Source organism: Heliangelus exortis, chromosome 30 (assembly GCF_036169615.1).
Source record: "Heliangelus exortis chromosome 30, bHelExo1.hap1, whole genome shotgun sequence".
Classification (NCBI taxonomy): Eukaryota; Metazoa; Chordata; class Aves; order Apodiformes; family Trochilidae; genus Heliangelus; species Heliangelus exortis.
In genome coordinates, this window is record NC_092451.1 from 1,458,628 (window position 1) to 1,464,627 (window position 6,000).

General features: G+C 43.5%; 1 long non-coding RNA gene across 1 annotated transcript in view; it reads right to left on the bottom strand.

Annotated features, from left to right (window-relative positions):
- Positions 1–5,650, bottom strand: part of LOC139788789 (uncharacterized) — a 58,851-nt gene extending 53,201 nt beyond the window's left edge. The window contains exon 1 of the long non-coding RNA XR_011722939.1: positions 5,601–5,650. This is a non-coding gene — a long non-coding RNA (uncharacterized lncRNA). The remainder of the gene's footprint in view (positions 1–5,600) is intronic.
- Between the last annotated feature and the right edge of the window lie 350 nt (positions 5,651–6,000).

A 6,000-nucleotide genomic window follows, 5' to 3' on the forward strand; every position in this document is an offset into this window, starting at 1 on the left:
CTCTGGCTGCATTTACCATTATTACTGGACACAGCTATGCATAAAGCAATACACTAGTAGGTCAAAAGCTTACTCAAGTACACAATTCTTAGCTAAAAGGCAGCTCCTTAAATTAAGCTCTCTCTATAAACTTTTAATTGCAAATTCTCTACAAACCTGAGGCAGCTGAGCTCAGCTTCTCTGATTCAGAGAGGGAGGGAAAGAAATACATGCATACATAGACTCTTTATGCCATTCACAATCTGCATGCTGCATATCCTCCTGCTGGTAATAATTCTCATCTACTCGTGTAAAACCTCCTCAAATAGTTTTATCCTTCAGCAGGTTGAGATAAAACATGCCAGGCACGTGCACCACAGAGCAGCAGGATAGATTCTGCTCACTGAACAGGAAACCAAGAAGTTCTGATGGCACAGAAAAAGGCTGGATCCCAGTATGGGACAGGACATCTTTCTGCCACCCTGATCTAGCCCACAGATCACTAATATTTTGTGAGTGGCTGTGGGGGGCACCTTCAGTGCTAATACCTTCAGAATAAGCATCAAGGATGACATTCAAAACAACACCTGAAGATAATTTGAAAGGTGTAGTAGCAGAAAATTAAACCCTGTAAAATACTGTCTGCCAAATTAAAAGACATAATTGATTATATTAGCTCATTTTCAAAATTAAGTGGTGCTAATTGCCAGAGACAGTATTTATTTGGTACAGCCACTGGATCTAACTGGCTGATCCAAGTTTACATTATTGACAGGCAACCCAGCTGAAGTTGCTAAATGTTTGGTTTTCCTATTTTTTTCTCAGTTTGTTTCAAGGATTCACAGAACAGGCATCTGACCTTTCTACTCTCCAATTCCCATACACAAGAAAATTTATCTGTGTGCAGATATGTCAAAAGCTTAAACACACCTTTCAGCCTTAGCAATATCACAACAGGCAGTTAATCCCCTACCCAGGCCCTGACAGTCACAACTGCACAAACTGCTCTTGCTGTGCTGAATCTGTCTTTTTAAACAGTTGGGGTTCAGAAACTGCCATCCCAAGACAGGGAGCACAAATGGCAGGGGGGTTGGAGATGATCTCTAAGGTCCCTCCCAACCTCAGCCATTCTCTGATTCCGTGACAACTTTTCTAAAGCAAGGGTCTGACCATTTCAACCCCCCCATTATTGTTTTCTATCATTCGACAGGAAGCTGAAGAGGAGGCAGCAGTGTGCCCAGGTGGCCAAGAAGGCCAATGGCATCCTGGGCTGGCTCAGGAACAGCGTGGCCAGCAGGTCCAGGGAAGGGATTCTGCCCCTGTGCTCAGCCCTGGGGAGGCCACAGCTTGAGTCCTGTGTCCAGTTCTGGGCCCCTCAGCTCAGGAAGGAGATTGAGGTGCTGGAGCAGGTCCAGAGAAGAGCAAGGAGGCTGGGAAGGGATCCAGCAGAATTCCTGTGAGGAAGGGCTGAGGGAGCTGGGGGTGTTGAGGCTGGAGAAGAGGAGGCTCAGGGGAGACCTCATCACTCTCTCCAACTCCCTGAAAGGAGGTTGGAGCCAGGGGGGGTTGGGCTCTTTTCCCAGGCAACTCTCAGCAAGACAAGAGGGCACAAGAGGTCTCAAGTTGTGCCAGGGGAGGTTTAGGTTGGACATTAGAAAGAATTTCTTTAGGGAGAGGGTGCTCAGCCATTGGAATGGGCTGCCCAGGGAAGGGGTGGATTCTCCATCCCTGGAGATATTTCCAAAGAGCCTGGATGTGGCACTCAGTGCCATGGGCTGGGAACCACGGGGGGAGTGGAGCAAGGGTTGGACTTGATGAGCTCTGAGGTCCCTTCCAGCCCAGCCCATTCTAGGATTCAATGATTTTAGGAATCCTGTTCCTCAGGCTGCTTCTCACCCATTTCTTGCAAAACTCTGCTGCCAGCACCAACTCTCACCCAGCCCTCACCCTAAACCTAACCCTTACAGACTACCAACACATGACTAATGGGTTGATGGCACAGAGTTTTAATCTGCAGAGGCTGCTAGCTGAAAAAATGCAGCCTACAGCCAATTCCTGTCACTTGGAATCAGCCAGGACATTCTTGTACAAAGACAGAGGCTCTGATGCATCTTCCAGCATAATCACCGGGGACATTGACACTGGGGGACTTGTTAATGCACCACTTAGTGAACCTCTTCTTGCTATCTCCACAGCTTAAAATAAATACTGGATATTGCTTAATGTGTGTCATTAGCAAGAGAGGCTGCAGCAGCAGCTGCATGCCTTCCTGCATTGTCCAAATTAATCCACTGAGGGATATTGAATCACTTCATCATGGTGGAAAGTTACTGCCTTGGAAAGGCAGGCTTTCCCTTCATTAGATTTAATATATTTCTCATTATACAAATCTGCCAGTGCAACAATAAGTCTTGTTCATAAATCAGTTTGCCCTTTTGCTTTGCAGTCTCCAAGAACTTTCATCAAAGAAGACATAAATGGAACCTGTAAGACAGGAGGTCAGAGCAGCCCTAACCAGATATTAATATCTATTCATTAAGCTTATTTTAATAGCACATTTTAATAGCTTCTGTAAAACAATTACAGGTCTTTCCTTACTCCCCCCTCCTTCTTCGTGTTGGTATTTTCATATATTAAAAAGGAAATAAATTAATAATTTAATTACTGGGTTTTATTGTTTATTATAGTAGAGCCTGGAAAGGCCAAAAAGGTTTTTGGCCTCTTTGTGTTTGGTGTTGTACATTAAAACTGATTGATTACTATTCTAAACTCATTTCTTAACATTTTGATGGAAGTTTTCCAGGAGACCTTTCCGAAAAAAAACCACTTGTACTTTCCTGCAGCATTTTTGGCAGCTTTTTCACCTCTGGGACCAAGGTTTTAGGAATCATAACACAACTGTACCCTGAAACATCCTATTGGCTTCTACAATAAGCAGAGTAAGCTGGTAATACAATGACAGGCAAATTCTTAACTAAAATAAGAAAATTAAAGAGCTGGGAACTTAACTCTTCACAAACTCTCCCACCACAATCTCCAGTGCTTTTCTAAGATATTACTTGTATCCTCTTTCCTGTGAGCTTTCCTCCAAAAGTGGACTCCTGCATCTCATCTCTCTCTCCATAGTTCAGCACACCAGCAGATGCCATGACAAAGGATTAATTTTCATTTCCAGTAATTGTTAAAGCTCAGTTGTACAAACGACCCTTTTGTCACAGCCTGAGATACCATCCTGCATCTCCCCCACCTACTTCTCTCCATTCCTAATTCTTTTCCTGGAAAAAAAAAACCCAAGCAAAACAACAAACCTTATTTATCTCAACATTTCTCTGTTATGCACAAGCAGGTTACGGGCTGCTTCCATCTTCAGGAGTCATTTATCTCCAGATTTACTGCCCAGCTCCATCCCTGGGCTCTCTCCCCCACAGTACAGAACACGTTTCCTCCCCAAGAGGACCAACCACTAAACCTGCCCAGAGGTAGCAATAAGCCTGACAAATAGCTCTGTCCCTCTGACCTGCTCCCTGCTGTTAAGCCAATTAAGATATAAGAGCTCAGGAAACCTCACTCTGGTGCAGCTTCTGGGCAAATGTCATACTCCGATTTTTTGGAGGAGCCTAAAGGAAGCTGAATACAAGCTCCACTCATTCCTACCTCCACCTGCTTGAGAAAGGCAGGGGGGTAACAGATCCTTTCAGCACACCCCAAATCCCACAGGTACTGGGAAACACCCCATGGCATTGCACCTGTGTTGTTTGGAGTTGGTTTAGAACAAATCCAAAAGATATTTTGGTTTTGTAAGGATGTAACTGGGGATCTCAGGAGGAAGGAAAGGACATCCTTCAGGCACAGCACTTTGCACTTGTTCATTTTTTTCCCCCATTTTTCTTTGTATTTAGCATCTTTTCAGAGATAAATACTCTAGAATTTGGGGAAGTACCTTACACATCCACATGCTTGAGACCCCTCATGCATTTCAATTTCTGCCACTTCCCCAAGTACACAGTCCCACACTTTACATTTTACTTATGCTTTCAATTTTCCATTTCCTTAGCACTGCCTCCAGTTCTTGGTTCTCCACTTGTGAGCATCACCTCAATTTTCTCTACACATTTGCTGAACAGCTCCAATTCCTTTTTCTCAGAGCCACTTTAAATGAAGCTGGAAATAATACCTATAATTAGGTATTTAGGGGAGCCTCCCCTTCAAGGCTTTACCACTGAAAGTTTCATGTGCAAGGCTGAAGTTCTACCTAACAATTCTTAATGCCCTCTTCCCTAAAATCCTTTAGTAAGCAGTGTAAGTGAATAACTTTTACAAGTATTGAGAGGTACCTTTTCATGTTTTTAGCTATTTGAGAAGCTTTGCAGTATGTGTCACAGCTACATTCACATTTTGGTTTGCAGGTCACACTTTTCCTCTACATTTCAGTCTTTCCCAGCCTCACCTGGGTTGGAACTGCTCCTAGGAAAATAAGGCATTAATTAAATGATAGCACAAATAATTATTTGATAACCAGTGTCTTTTAGCTGAAGCATTACATTTGACTTTCCCAGGGCTAGCAGTGCACAAGAAAGGAGGAGGGAGGGCAAGACAAGGGGAGGAACTGCCTGAGTTCCCTTGCAGTTTTGATCACAAGTCAGAGCCCATGTTCAGCTGTCAGAGGTACTGCTAGGGGAGTTATCATAAAGGAATAAAAGGATGGGAGTAGAAAAAACTTCCTTGCTCAGGGATGTTTATACATTTTAAGTGACAGCTTGAAATGTTACAGAGAAAATGCTTGACTGAATCTTCCATTATCTTTTTACTTCAGTTTTAATAAAAAGGTTAGTGAGGAGAATGTCCTGACAACCCTACCATTACAGTTATTAGATCACAAATTTAAGGCTTGTACATCCAATTAAAAACAATTAGACACAGCACAATAAATACACAGGACATGAACACCCAGGGTCTCCTCCGGAATTATTTAGCACAATTCCACTCCAGCAGGCAGAGAAAGTCTGCCTTGTCTTTTACACCTCTTTGTAATGACAAAACAGGTAGAATAATACCACTTTGTTCTTCACTAGAGATTTCATATGCTCCAGTCACATTCATAATAATGGGAAAAATAAGCTTTCTTGGAGCAGGAAAAACAACCGCTCAGTTTTATTATAAGGCTGCAAGAAAAACACTATTAGCAAGGAAGCAAATGCTTTTGAATCAAAACAGTAACACTGAGGTTCACTTTTATGTCCACTGAAACACATAAGCATTATGAACTTAATGAAGCATCACTCAGCATGGAACTTGAGAGCACTTCAGTAGCAAAGCAAGGAGAGATCTCAGAGGAGCTCCCAGCTCAGCCCCTACCTCCTGGGTGGCTTCACTTGCACACTTGACCCAGGCCCCCAGAAGGGTTTAATCACTGCTCTGTGAGAGCAAAACAAGCACACAGGTCCTCAGCCACAGCTCAGTATTTAGCAATGCCTTTTTTTGCATACACTAACAGACCAAGGGCTGAACTCCACCTTCCTGGTTGGGATCATAACCTCTGGAGAGGCAAAGGAAGAGAGCTGCCCCGGGTGTCCCAACTAAATCCACACAGCATTTCAAATCACATCTCAAGTTTCACACACCTTAAAATCATAGAATCATAGAATTGGCTGGGTTGGAAGGGACCTCAGAGGCCATCAAGTCCAACCCTTCACAAGTCCATCAGTCACAAAGTACCCACATACCTGAGGTACCCCACAGCTCCATGGACAAATGCTTTCAAATTACTGTTCTGAACACATTTCCCTCCAGCTTGTGCAGTATAAATAAACTCACACCAGCCTCCAAGCGCTTTTTATCTATACAACTTTAGTCAAATGAAGCCTTCTTACTGCACTAAGACCAGCAGACATCCTCAACCCTTCCCTCCCACAGTCTGGACTTCACAAATATTTTCTCCAATATGCTCAGTTTCTGGGCTCCGACAGTCCTAAGTGAAACCTCAAACACAAGGCTCACCAACTTAACCATTTTCCTTACAAT